At 39.4% G+C, this 14,915-nt stretch overlaps 1 protein-coding gene across 8 annotated transcripts in view; it reads left to right on the top strand.

Moving 5' to 3' along the window:
• Positions 1 to 14,915, top strand: part of setd5 (SET domain containing 5) — a 171,302-nt gene that overhangs the window by 34,665 nt on the left and 121,722 nt on the right. For 3 of the 8 annotated variants that reach the window (XM_087994137.1, XM_087994138.1, XM_087994136.1), the window contains exons 2-3: positions 4,737 to 4,900; positions 6,585 to 6,653. The exons of 3 other annotated variants lie outside the window; for them this stretch is intronic. The gene's annotated coding sequence lies outside the window, so the exon portion shown is untranslated. The remainder of the gene's footprint in view (positions 1 to 4,736; positions 4,901 to 6,584; positions 6,654 to 14,915) is intronic. 2 more of the 8 variants (XM_087994139.1, XM_087994140.1) reach the window with 1 other exon arrangement.

Genomic DNA, 14,915 nt, shown 5'->3' with positions numbered 1-14,915 from the left:
ATGTGGTTCCCTTGTTCAAAAAGGGGAGTAGGGATAACCCTAGTAACTATAGGCCGGTGAGTCTCACTTCTGTTGTGGGCAAAGTCTTAGAGAGAATTGTAAGGGATAGGATTTATGCACATCTGGATAGGAATAATGTGATCAAGGATAGTCAGCATGGTTTTGTGAAGGGCAGGTCGTGCCTCACAAACCTTATTGAATTCTTTGAAAAGGTGACGAAGGAGGTTGATGAGGAGAAAGCGGTAGATGTGGTATATATGGATTTTAGTAAGGCGTTTGATAAGGTTCCCCATGGTAGGCTACTGCTGAAAATACGGAGATATGGTATTGAGGGTGAGTTGGAGGTTTGGATTAGGAATTGGCTGGATGGAAGAAGACAGAGGGTAGTAGTTGATGGCAAAGTTTCTTCATGGAGTGCCGTCACTAGCGGTGTTCCGCAAGGATCTGTTTTGGGACCATTGCTGTTTGTCATTTTTATAAATGATCTGGAAGAGGGGTTAGAAGGTTGGGTGAGCAAGTTTGCGGATGATACGCAAGTCGGAGGAGTTGTTGACAGTGAGGAAGGATGTGGCAGGTTACAGCAGGATATAGAGAAGCTGCAGAGCTGGGCAGAAAGGTGGCAAATGGAAGTCAATGTAGCTAAGTGTGAGGTGATTCACTTTGGGAAGAATAACAAAAAAATGGGGTACTGGGCTAATGGTCGGATACTTGGTAGTGTGGATGAGCAGAGGGATCTTGGTGTCCATGTACACAGATCTCTGAAAGTTGCCACCCAGGTAAATAGTGCGGTGAGGAAGGCATATGACGTACTGGCTTTTATTGGTAGAGGAATTGAGTTCCGGAGTCCTGAGGTCATGATGCAGTTGTATAAAACTCTGGTGCGGCCGCATCTGGAATATTGTGTGCAGTTTTGGTCGCCATACTATAGGAAGGATGTGGAGGCACTGGAACGGGTGCAGAGGAGGTTTACCAGGATGTTGCCTGGTATGGAAGGAAGATCGTATGAGGAAAGACTGAGACACTTGGGGCTGTTTTCATTAGAGAAAAGAAGGTTTAGGGGTGACTTGATTGAGGTGTACAAGATGATTAGGGGGTTAGATAGGGTTGACAGTGAGAATCTATTCCCGCGTATGGAGTCGAATATTACAAGGGGGCATAGCTTTAAATTAAGGGGGGGTAGATATAGGACTGAAGTTAGGGGTAGGTTCTTCACTCAGCGAGTCGTAAGTTCATGGAATGCCCTGCCAGTAGCAGTGGTGGACTCTCCCTCTTTATGGGCATTTAAGCGGGCATTGGATAGGTATATGGAGGATAGTGGGTTAGTATAGGTTAGGTGGGCTTGGATCGGCGCAACATCGAGGGCCAAAGGGCCTGTACTGCGCTGTATTCTTCTATGTTCTATGTTCTATGTTCTATGTTGTGGATGGGAGGAATGTTTGCTGCATATCTTTTCTGGTGAGGCAAAAATCTATCTGTTTTGCTTCATTTGTACATTCCTACTGCTATCCATGGCACAGTTCTTCTTGCCATCAACGTATCTTCTTATCTTTTGTAAACTACTCTTTTGATAAAGATTCACTTCATGGGGTAATACGTCTTATCTGCTGAAGCTGTTCCTGTGGTTGATTATATCCTGCTAATCAGAGCATTGATTGCGAAGTGTTGACTGATTGATGCTGCTTAGATAGAAATGTAATCAGAGGGGTCTTTCTCTGTTAGTGTGTTGTAAGTTTGCCTGACTTGGGCTTCTCTTAAAGTAGACCAAGTTGAATGGGTATGTGTTCAAGAAATACATTAAGTTATTAAATTGAAATTTTAATGTTTGAATAGCTGTACTATTTTGAAAGATGATATTCATGCTTCAGTTGTGATTAATAATAGTGGAAAAGGTGTAGAATTGGCATGTAGTGTGGAGTGTTTTTATAAATAGTATGAATTTGGATTGACTGGGGAACCTCGTGATATTATCACTGGTCTGTTAATCCAGAGACCCAGGTAATGTTCTGGGGACCTGGGTTTGAAACCCTCCATAGCAGATGGTGGAATATGAATTCAATAAGAATCTGGAATTAAGAGTCAGATGATGACCTTAAAACCATTGTCCATTTGTCGGAAAAAATCTATCTGATTCACTAATGTCCTTTAGGAAAGGAAACTGCCATCCATTCCCACAGCAATGTGGTTGACTCCCAAATAGAGGAAAATGTCAGGAACAGGAAGAGGCGTCTCAGGAAGTCATGTTAAAAAGTAAGTGAGGTACATTAGTGACTTTTTCCTGGGTCTCAGGAAGAGATGTAGAACCTTTACAGTCCAGACAGAGGCTATTTGGTCCATGAGTCTGCTCCGGTTCTTCAATAAGCATCCCACCCAAATCCAGGACTCCATCATATATTTGTAACTGCACATTAACCATGGCTGATCCACCTAACCTGCATATCCCTGCTTACTGGGGCACAATTTCCACCTAACCCATTGACTAAATATCAGAAAGAATGCAGTACAACTGTGCCAAAACAATAAGGAAGTTTTAAGTAAATATGATGTCCTATCAGTAGTGTTGTTGTAGATTAGAGGGTTAAAACTTTATTTCCGATATTTGTAATAAGGCCACTACGAATAGTTATGTAGTGTAAAGAAGTTAGTTCTTCTCTTTTGCTTGTAATAGGCTTTGTTCTTTTGTAAATTACATTGGCAACCTTTTATGAACATATTCAGTGACTTTAGACCATATAAGCAAAATTGGAAAAATACAACTTATGGTCTGTCACACTGGAATCTGACTTTACCAGTTTTACCATTTACTAGGAATCATAATAATGTCCTTTTATTTACTGTAGTGGGGAGGTGGTTACACAGAGACTTAAGATACTTGTTTTGTTTTTAAAAAAAGCCAGGAAAGTTGAGAATTTTAAGCAGCATATTGTTGTGATCTGGAATGCAATATCTGAAAGTGAGAAAGAAGTAAACGTAAAAACTTTAAAATTCAGTATATTTGAAAAGAAAATATTTGTGGGACTATAAGGAAATAATGAGGGAGTAGGATGAATCAGCACAGAATGAACTGATGTTCTGAACAGCTCAATTCTGTGCTGTAAAATTATATGCTTGGGTTCATAAGATACCATAACTTTGCATTTTAATGTAGTAAAGCATTCCTGCCTCACTGGAAGAGTATCCAGCAAAATTAACAAACAGCAGTGGGATGAATAAGTATATTTTGGCAGTGGGATTTGGAAAAAACATTGAATGCACTGAAAACTCTCTGCACTTATCAATTTTTATTTGTACTCAAGCCAAGTTGTTTCCTTCAAGGAATGGCATCTCCATTATTTTAGCCATATGTTAGCGTAAGACTAGAGGAGTAGCCTCAAAGATATGCTCAAATCCTAAAATGGGATTTTAGGCCAAAGCCTTACAACTCCGTTGCAAATGTTATCACTGCATCAGGCTGATGACTAGTTGGGTGCAGTGTTAATTGTCAAACCAAGTGCTGTGGAATATGACAACTTTATGAAGAGAAGGAAAAAGTTTCTGACGTGGAAAGTATTTACTCCTCAGCCAATATCACAAACACACAACACATTATTACAGCGCTATTTGTGGATCTTGCCTTTTGCAAATTGGTTGTAGTGTTTCCTGTTTTACATCAGTGATCATATTTTAAGAAGTATCTCACCCTTGGATGTACTGAAATAATGGAAAATGTTGTCCAGAAGGTTAGTTGATAAAGGGTAATACTGGAACCAGTCTTAGTCATATTTATTTACATTGTGAAATATTACATACGTTACCTCCGAATTGAGCTACTCATATTTAAGTTGGAGTCATTTTATCAGTTTTTATTGCATTTGAATGATTATTAATTCTGCAATCACTTGGGTAAAAGCAGGAACATTCAGGAGTGTAATTGGCAACATTTAAACCTACGTCGAAGGTTCCAATGAATTTCAAATCCGTCACTTTAATTGCTCAGCCAAACATTACTTTGAGCAAATAATAATCAAATTAACTCACTGACACACTCTTAAATGGGAGCTGTAACAAAATCTTAACTAATGGAATCTTATCAAATTATCATTTCCAGGGCTGATGATTCTCTCTGGTTCCTGAAGTACCTATTGATTGCTGAAGGCCTCAAGCATATGGTGGACATCATATGCTCTTTTTCCCAAGGACATCCTGGTGTGGATGTATCCATAGGACAGGGAAAGGCAGTATGTCAAATGATACCCATTTCCAACTGCCTGTCGCCTCGAACTGTTGATGGCCACTTTGCTAGGCCCAGGATCAGATATGTATTTAAGTAAGACCCCATTTAATGCCAACCCCTCTGCTTATAATTCACCACAATTGACATAGTTATTAGGTGTTGTATACATGGAATGTCCTTACCTTTCCCTACCCAAATTTCTTTCTACAGTTTCTCTTTCCGTTTCCCTTCAGTTTCAGTTACCCACCATAATCCCCCGAACCCAGCCAAACATCCCATTACTTGTTCAGACCGTTCACTGACTGTAACTGAATAGTTGAGAGATTTTCTAAGGCTGTACATTCATAAACAATGTTTTCAGTTATTAGGTGTTTGAGAAGTCTGAAAAATGTTTCTTTGAAGGAGAGCTGCCTAATCTTCAATGTCTCCTTGCAGCTGAGAATATGAGAATTTCTTGGGGTGGTTGGTTAAATAGAGCTGTATTGCCAACTATCACCTATCTGATTTTAATTATTTTTGCTGACAGAATTTGATGGTCTTAAGCTTTTCGCCATGTATGTGAAGAAATGGAAGTATCTGGAACAGGACTGAAAATACACGAGGGCGTTGGGCGAAATCGGCTCCGAAAGCCACCAGAACGCCTGGAAAAATTCAATCATGGGGGCGACCAATCAGAGAAAAGTCACCCCCGTAAGTAGAATGGACAGAATCGGTGAGGAACTGTTCCTTTAGTCATGGGCTTGTTCTTGTCCCTGTTTGCTGCAGATAGGCTCATAAGTGAACCTATTTTCAGCAAACATGGGAGGAAAGCTGCTTTGACTGGAGGAGCAGTCAGCAGTTAGGAAAGTAAGTGGTGGCAGTCACTGGGGAAACGGGTCCCGTGCTTATTTGAGATTGAAGTGTATGTCAGTGATATTGTAAAATGTCATTAATTCATGCTTGTTACTTTGTGCTAATTTAATAACTGCGTTTAGGAAATTAATGATTTCCACATGTGTTGTGGCTTTAAGTTTACTGGAGGTGTTATAGCGCATAAGGTGGCTATTTGACCTATTCTGCTGGCACTGGGTCATTAAATGAACATAACGACCTGGTGCCAATCTCCTGCTTTCTCCCTTTACCCCTTACAAATTACCTATGTCGTTGCATAATATTGAGGATATTCATGAGTTGTTCTAATTCTGCTTCTGTCCAATTCCAAATACCTTTCATATCGATGCAACTGCAGAAGGTATTGGAACTACATGATTGCATCAAATAAATGAGTGAGAATGAAAATGGAATCCTTGAAACCAAGAAGTAGCCCTTGAGAAAATCTGATGGAGTGCTGTTGTTTAGTGGAGGGTAACATTTTGTGCCCTGGATATGGAATTGTATTGATTATCTTGAAATATTTTGTCACATGGGTGGTAAAACAACAAATAAGGCTTTGAGATCTGGAAATTTGGTGAATTAGTGCTAAATGGTTTACAAATTCTCCCAAATGTTGCATGTTAATGACACCAACTATTACTAATTCCCTTTTTTGGGTCAAAGTTTTGATTCATTTCTCATTTAGAATGTTGCTCCAGTTACTTGGTTTACTTCAACCAAGAACTAATGGTTCCTGTGCCAGAGAATTGCAGAAAAATGGACTTTTGCTCCACAAACGTTTTACAAAAGGTCCAATAAAATGATTTAAGAATATAAGGAATAAAGAGAAGGCCATTTAGCCCTTAAGCCGGCTTTGCCAGTCAACAAGATCATGACTCATCATCTCCTTCAACATAATTTTCCACACTATTCCTGTACCTGTTGTCTTCAATATCTAGAAATCTATTGATCTCTGTTTTGGAATGAATGATCTTCCACATCTTGTGGGGGTGGTGGATTCCAAAGATTTACAAGCGTTCAAGACTTCTTTTTGTCCTTGTTCCCACTCCATTAGGAGCTGTTGCACCGTCTTTAGGTTGTCCTCTCTCCCATTCTTTTAGGCGCTGCTGACTGTTTCTCAGTCCTCTTCTTTCCCGTTCTTTATTCGCTCTGTAAACAATGAACAAAATAACGCTCCATTTTAGCATTTTTAAAATATATTTGGTCTGTATGGTCACTAATTAAGCATTAAGTCTCATTTGATTTGATGCAACCTGAATTTGGTTGCCAGGATACCTTTGATTGCCAGGATTAAGAGACTAATATGCTCGTTCCTAATGCAGGATTATCAGATGAGTTTTAAAAAAAAGCAGTGAATCATTGACAGCACCCTTGTAATTTGGAGATAAGAGTACTTAGTACTCCAACATAAGATGTAGCCTATTGTCTAAAAGTTTTTGAATGGTTAACATGAGTAACCTGTAACCAATACCACTAATTCAAATAATTGATTCTGTTCTAGGTTTCATCATCCTCTCCAAGCACTCGCTCAATATAAACCAGATTCTGTGAAACTGTTTCCAATCCATGGGTGAGCTTAAAATCTTTTATCCCTCCCATCTGTCATTAAGACCTCCACAACATTACTTTTTCTCAACTTGTCAATCCTTTGTGCCTTCAAAAATATCCATGCTTTGATAACTTCTACGCTTAAGTTAATCAAAGTCCTTCTTACTTTGAAAGATGTTCTTTTCTCTGTGTTCTTATCCGATCCAATCTTTCATTCTCCTTTGTAAATGTAATCCTCCATTGGTGCAATTTCTACTGAGACCACTTATGCATTCCTCCATCCCCTCACCATATCTATAGTGGGAACACCTTTGGCTGCCTTCACTTTATGGAACTTTCTGCCAAACCAGACATTTTCACATGAACAGCTCGGGAATAGAGGGATACAGGTTACGCAGAGAGAAAAAACTTTAGTTCCAAAAGGTGTTATGTGTCAATGCAGGTTTGGTGTGCTGAAGGGCCAGTTCCTGTGCTGTAATGTTCATTGTTCATTAAACCATTCTGCCTTGCTCATCCCTCCTTGAGAAACCTTTACAAATATTACTTCCGTAAATAAGCTTTTCTTGAAACCTTTCTGGATCTTGCAATATATAGCCCAGCATCCTTTTTCTTTGAACTTTGTAAAGTGCCTGGGATGCTTTTTATATTAATTACATATTCATATCTCTATGATATTGTTCAAAGTGCGTAAGAAAGAATTCCAGAAAATCCTTGTTTCTTAAATTTGGTATTTGGAACTAGTATTCATTTTTCTTCAATTTAGTTTTTCTTTTTTGTCCTAATGCTGATGAATTCATTATCCAAAAAAATTAAAATCTGCATGTCACCATCGTGGTACCTTGTCCAGGAGACTGTTTTTATCTGTAAGCTTAGGTGGTGATTGTTGGCAAGCTATTTAGTAATAGGGACACAGTAGTTGAATATGATCCTGCCACTACTTTATGCCTATGCATGTATTTATTATCTAATATAAGTCATTGGATTATGAAAAGGAGTTCAATTTCTGGCTGATTATTGGCTAGAAGAATCACTCCTTGTTTGCTGAGGGTCATTTGTAACATTAATGTCAGACTTGTTGAAATCACCTAACTCTGCACAGATCTGCAGTTGAATCTGAGACTTTCTATTGTATGGCCAAGTTATTGTATGTACTAAATAGTCACTGGGTCTTTCTAAAAGACAACATTTTGACCTTGATTACTTTTAAGCTGGAACTAGTGAGGTTTAAAGTTCCACCACAATTGCAAAGAGGTTATCTTAAAGAAGATGAAGCTTCCTCTAATGTTATGGGCCTAGTAAATACGTAAATTCATGTGCAATTTGAGAGTAGGATTTTAACTCCGATGTTGGAACTTTGATCCACATCAGTGTTTCCATTTTGAATGAGCTTCACTCTTCAACCCGCCCTTCATGACAAAGCTGTTTGTCAGATTATCTTTGTAACTATGTTGGGAGAGTAAAATTTGAAAATAACTTAATTGTGAGCACTTTCCCAGGTAAAAATATCTCAATTTCTTTGTCATCCATTAGTAACTAATCAACAAGGATGGTAGTTTATTGATTTGACAAAGTAGTAGTAATTTATTTCAATCCCCATGCTGCTACTATGCAGCACAAGAAATGTTTGACACTAAAATGTTGTGTCTGTCAGGTCAGAACGATGTTCTGCATACCATACAAATGAGTAATGTGGTGTATAAATTTCAATCCTGGTGCGTGCCAGGTACATAGGCCTTATATCCAAAGGACTGGTGAATTATATCAAACAGCCATCACTTTGGGTAGATTTATAATGTGGAGATCATTGACTGTACTTCAGCAAATTGTGTTTTCAAAACTCTGAACAAATATCTAATGCTGGATGTCGTTCCAAGAATGGACATTACTTGCTGAACAATCCTGAGTGCTAAGAATTTCAGATTATCAGTTGTGCTTGCAGTGTGGCTCACATACATTTGTGAGAAGCTATCTATGTTCAAATGTAAACATCTATCTTTTTTGAATTAAACAAAAGCGCAGGAGACTATAGTTTCTGGGTATATTTTCTGTGGCAACACCTCAACCAATCAGAGTTGACCTAACTTAATCAGTATAATTTTCTGATGTGGGATAGCTTCAAAGTTTGGCAATCTTGCATATGCCCTGAATGCAAGACAAAAATCTTTGTCAGCTTGTCTTTTTTTTTCAGTGTTCCTGGAGTAGCTTCTCTATTTTGTATGGCCTAAATCAACATGTTTCGCAGCCCTGGTGCCTTGTTTGATTTTGAGTTGAGCTTCCAAACTGATTTTTCTGCATTGCTGAGACCATCACCTTCCACCTACCCCAATTCAGCTTATCCATTGAAACCCACATATCTATGCCTTTCAGATTCAGATTCCCTACAGTATGGAAACAGGCTCTTTGGCTCAACAAGTCCACACCAACCCTCTGAAGAGTAACTCACCCAGACCCATTCTTCTATCCTATATTTGCCTCTGACCAATGCACGACACTATGGGCAACTTAGCATGGCCAATTCACCTGACGTGCACAACTTTGGATTGTGGGAGGAAACCGGAGCACCCGAAGAAAACCCACACAAGACAAGGGGGGAACGTCCACCCAGACAGTCACCCGAGGTGGGAATTGAACCTGGGTCCCTGGCACTGTGAGGCAGCAATGCTAACCACTGAGCCACCGTGCTGCCCTAAACGCCCTTTGTTAGCTCTGAACTTGACTATTTCAATGCTGCCATCAATGGGCTCCTATCTTCCACCTTCATAAACTTGAACTCAGGCAAATCTCTGCTGCTGACATCCTAAATCGCATCAAGTCCTGATAGAACCCAACACCCCTTCCCATCTCTGTAAATCTCCCAATACCTTTCAATAGACATCTCTTGTCCAATTCTGCCATCTTGAACCATTGACTTTCACTGCCAGAAGCTGTTGAAATCCAAAGCTCAGAATTTCAATCCCAGACCCGTTCAACTTGTGTCTCTCCTTTTTTAAGTCATTCTAATCAAGGTTTTGCTTAAGCGCCTCAATATTTATCTGTGTTTGTGTCAAATTTTGTTTCATAAAGCCCCTGCAGACCATCTTGGGATGTTTTACTGTGAAAGGTGCTTTATAAATGCAGTTTGTTAGCTTGGTGGTGTGGATTTGAAGAAAATGAATTAAGTCTGTTCTACTGGACAAACAATGTGCTGGAATTTTTTCTAAACTGCCAGTTTAACCATTAGGAATAGAGAGGTTCCCAGACCACTTTGACACTATTTTTATTGCTGTTCTCTGTTTTTGCCTCCCATATTTAAACTGTCATTTGGATACTACCATTCTTTACCCTTTACTCTATTTAATTTGTTCTTCGTTGCACTTTTATTCCAAACGTTGCTCAGTTAGTTATGTAATAGGTACCTTCTTTTTACTTCATCTGCTGAACAACTAGATAATTTTTCCAACTACTGCTATTCAGATTTAACATTCTGGCAATGCCTCATTATTACCATTGCCCTGCCACAGTCATTTTTGAAGTGTTTCTGAAAGGAAACTCCACTAAGTTCCTTCTGTCAGTTTATTTGTATCTGTGGCAGTAAAGCCTGGAAGACCTGTCTGTTCAGCTGTTTCTAATGCCTGTGTATCACCGCTTGTTGCAGTGGACCTGAAAAGACCTCTGTGTTGAACTGTGCTAGTTTCATCTGCATCATTATACCTGCATGAGTATTCAATAAAGAATTGGTTTTAAAATGTTTCTCCTTTTAAATGTGATGTAAACCAATTATTTGATATCAAAGTTTGTAGATTTTAAAATCAACGAATAAAGTACTGCAGTAGCATCCGGACTAGGAGCAGCAGCTGTTGTTTTGTCACAGTTGTACGTGATGAGCATAAGGTTTGTCAATTAGAATTGAGACTGAAAAGAGGCTGGAAGAGTAGGAGCCATAAAGTAGTGCCAGTCCAGTCTGTGTGTTTGAGACAGTGTTTAACAGTGTCCATGTAGTCAGAAAATTTTATTTGTTGAAAAAGCAATAGTGACATAATTTACAGATTTATAACACAGATTCCAGAATTTGAATGCAAAAATGACCTGTGGATGTTGGAGTACTTGAATAAAAATAGAAATTGCTGGCAGCACTCAGCAGAACACTGAAGAATCACCAGACTTGAAATGTTAACTCTGCTTTCTCCCCACAGATGCTGCCAGATCTGCTGACTCTCACCAGCAATTTCTGTTTTGTTTCAGCATTTGAACAGTTGATCAAAGCCTCCAAATTCTTAATCTATCACATTTGATAAGCCCATGAAACTTTCTATCTCTTTATCCATATCCATTGCACTTTCAGATTGTCAACTGCTTCCATTGTGGTTGCAGTGATAGTGAAACTTTTTGTTTTGGAGACTTGTTTTACTCTTAATATGTTTCTGATAGTCCTTGATAAACTTTTCAGTGTACCAAATCAGTAAACCCCACCTGGTAATATTTCCTGTTCTGGTTTACTATCCCTGTATCATGTTTAGCCACCTGATACTGCTTGATATGTCGCTAGTTTGTTACAATTGGTCTTTTTGTGATTATAAAACCATCAGTTTCTGTTCTAGTAATTGAACGTGATGTAGTTTTGCAGGGCTTAACCCAAATGTAATAAGTGCTCACAAATGAGATCAATGTAGGCAAAAGACTGAGTCTTCATCTGTCTTTTTGGGCATGGAATCATGGAATTGTTATATAAAACAAGGAAGCCATTCTGCCTACCAAGCCTGTGTCAGTGCAGAGCAGCTCAAATCACTTCCGAACATTTTTTTCAATTAATCTTAAGTTGGGAAGCATGTAACTGTCAATGTCTGATTTAAACTGAATACTTCATTCAACGATTTCTACGTAAGTGAAAGATTTTTCCATTTCCTTCAATTCTTTCCTCATTTGCTAATTCTAAAGACTTTCCAGCATCTTTGAACAGCAGCTGTCAGAAACAGATTGTTCTTGTCTCCAAAATAGATTTCCTAGTGGATAAAATGCCTGTTATTCGGTAGCCCTGCTGTACACAAGTACATTATTACAGATATATAAACCTCTGCTGCCATTAGTTTGCTAAGCAAAGACTTAAATTGATTTAAAATGGGATCTCCCTAATGTGAATGATCACCAAAGTGGTTGGTGAATTTGTCCATTGAACTGTGGATGATCTAATCACGTGTGTCCTGCATCCCAAGTGACCCCGAGGAGCCACATTTGTGCTAGGTCCTGAATGTGCTGCTTTCAGGTCTGACTGGAGGTAGAATGTATACACTGGTTTGTGTTTTAGATGGGCATCTAATTGTCATCCATCACATTTGGAACAACTAGACCCATCCCTTCCTCTGATAATTGAAGAAAAATGTATTTCTGATTGGAATTGAGAATATTTCGCTTCCTCCTTGTAGAATCCCAGTCCATATTTGGTTAAATTTTCAGTTATAATGTAGTGAAGTTAGGGCATCAAGATCTCATATCTTTAGGTGTGGGATGTGGTCTTGTGAATTTGCCAAATTTGTTCAAAAAACATGCACATAGATCTTAAATGAACTTCTCTAGTTTTCTGACAATTTGTAACCTCACGAATGTGATAGAGAATGCTAGCTTTCTGTGAATGTTTTAATGCAGCAAACAATAATATGATTTTTATGATTCAGTATTATTAGAATTCTGAGCATTGAAAATGTGGCATTATGATGGTGCTGTTTTCAAAGTGGTGTTTAGATTTGAGTTTGTCTGTTGGAACATATTAATTTCCTGATTTAGAGCAACAATGAGTCAAAACTTATATAGTGAATGGGAATGATGCAGTGTTTGTTCTTTTGTTTTTGGTCAGGGTTCTGTTAATCTAGAACCATACAGCTCAAATAGAAGCTATCATTGTAGTAACTATTAATTTTGTCTCCACTACTATTTAATCTGGTTTAATCTGACCTTGAACTATTGAAGGAAATATAAATTTGTAATTGGCATTGTTAAAGCCTGTGGATCAGGCTTTGTAAAATTCCACATGGAGTCAACCATTTCAAACAGAGGTGAGGAGAACTGTTTTATCCGAGAGTAGTGAACCTGTGGAATTCTTCACTGAAAAGGACTGTAGAAGCTGTGTAATTGGATTACTAAGTATATTGAAGCCTGAGATAGAAATCTTTTTAATCAGTAAGGGGATGAATGAATACAGGGAAAAGGAAAGAAAGTGGAATTAAGGATGGTGAGTAAATTGTTAAGGGGATTCTGAGAGACAGGATCTATAGACATTTAGAGAGGCAAGGACTCATTTAGAATAGTCAGCATGGCTTTGTAAGTGGGAAGTTGTGCCTCACAAATTTGATTGAATTTTTTTGAAGGGGTGACCAAGAAAGTTGATGAGGGCAATGCGTTAGACGTTGTCTACATGGACTTTGGCAAGACCTTCCACAAGGTACTGCATGGTAGGTTGTTGAGTAAGATTAAATCTCATTGGATTCGGAGAGCTAGAGGATGGTGGTAGAGGGTTTTTCAGCCTGGAGGCTGTGACCAGCGTTCTGCCACAGGCCTTGATGAAGCTATCTGGGAAGGCAGCAAAATCTTGATCAACTCGGCCAGTGGGTGGGGAATGGCAGATGGAGTTTAATTTAGATAAATGCAAGATGTTACATTTTGGTGGGTCAAACCAGGGCAGGATGTATATAGAGGAGAAAGTGAGGGCTGCTGATGCTGGAGATCAGAGCTGAAAATGTGTTGCTGGAAAAGCGCAGCAGGTCAGGCAGCATCCAAGGAACAGGAGAATCGACGTTTCGGGCATAAGCCCTTCTTCCTTGCCTGACCTGCTGCGCTTTTCCAGCAGGATGATAATAGTCAATGTTAGTGCCTAGGACCCGTTATAGAACAAAGAGACATAGAGGTACAGGTTCGTAGCTCCTTGGAAGTGGAATCACAGGTAGACAGGGTGGTGAAGAAGGTTTGCGGCATGCTTGCTTTCATTGATCAGAGCATTGAGTATAGTAGTTGGGAAAATTTGTTTCAACTATACAAGTGGTCACATTTAGAGTACTGCTTGCAGTTCCAGTCACCCTATTGTAGCAAGGGTATTAGTAAACTAGAAAGAGTGAAAAAAGATTTACTAGGATGCTACCTGGACTGAAAGGTTTGAGTTATAAGGAGGTTGGATAGGCTCAGACTGAGGGATGACCTTATAGAGGTCTATAAAATTATGAGAGGCATAGCTAAAGTAGATAGCCAACAGCTTTTCCCCATGATAGGGGAGTCTAAAATTAGAGGGCATGAGTTTAAGGTGAGAGGGGAGAGATACAAAAGGTTCTATAGGGGCAATGTTTTCACACAGGATGGTGAGTGTCTGGAGCAGGCTGCCAGAGGTAGTGGTGGAAGCAAATACAATTTTGTCTTTTAAGAAACATTTGGACAGGTATATGGATGGGATAAGGTGCAGAAGGCTATAGAAATATAGAAAATAGGTACTGAAATAGGCCATTCAGCCCTTTGAGCGTGCACCACCATTCAACATGATCATGGTTGTTGGTAATGTCTCTCCATACCCCTTGATGCCTTTTATCTGCAAGGGTCCTGTCCAGCTCCCTCTTGAATATATCTAATGAACCAGCCCCAACAACTTCCTGTGGGAGAGTATTCCACAGGTTAACAACTCTAAATGAAGAAATTCTTCCTCATCTCAGTCTTGAGTAGCTTACCCTTTATTCTTAGACTGTGACCCCTAGTTCTGAACTTCCCCAACATCGAGAACATTCTTCCCACATCTAGCCTGTCCAGTCCCATCAGGATTTTATGTTTCTATGAGGTCCTCCTTCATTCTTCTGAATTCCAGTGATTACATGTCCAGTTGATCCAGTCTTTCCTTGTATGCCAACCCGGGAATCAGTCTGGTGAACCTTCGCTGGACTCCCTTAATAGCAAGAATGTCCTTCCTCAGACGAGGAGACCAAAATTGTACACAGTATTCAAAGTGTGGCCTCACCAAGGCCCTGTATAACTGCGGCAAAACATACTTATTCTGATACTCAAATCCTCTCCATATGAAGGCCCTCCTCGCTTAGCTTTCCTCACTGCCTGCTGCACCTGCATGCCAACCATCAGTGACTGTTCCACTGTGACACCCAGGTCTCATTACACGGCACCTTTTCTTAAACTGCCAAAATTCAGATAATAATCTGCCTTTCTGTTTTTGCAACCGAAGTGGATAACCTCACATTTATCTATATTATATTGCATTTGCCAAGTATTTGCTCACTCAGCCAGTCTGTCTAAGTCAGCCTGCAACCTCTTAGCATCCTCCTAC

Source organism: Chiloscyllium plagiosum, unplaced genomic scaffold (assembly GCF_037043375.1).
Source record: "Chiloscyllium plagiosum isolate Xiang-an unplaced genomic scaffold, Cpla_swu_hap1 HiC_scaffold_14, whole genome shotgun sequence".
Lineage (NCBI taxonomy): Eukaryota > Metazoa > Chordata > Chondrichthyes > Orectolobiformes > Hemiscylliidae > Chiloscyllium > Chiloscyllium plagiosum.
The sequence above is the reverse complement of the archived record's forward strand: the minus strand, read 5'-3'. Positions and strand labels throughout refer to the sequence as shown.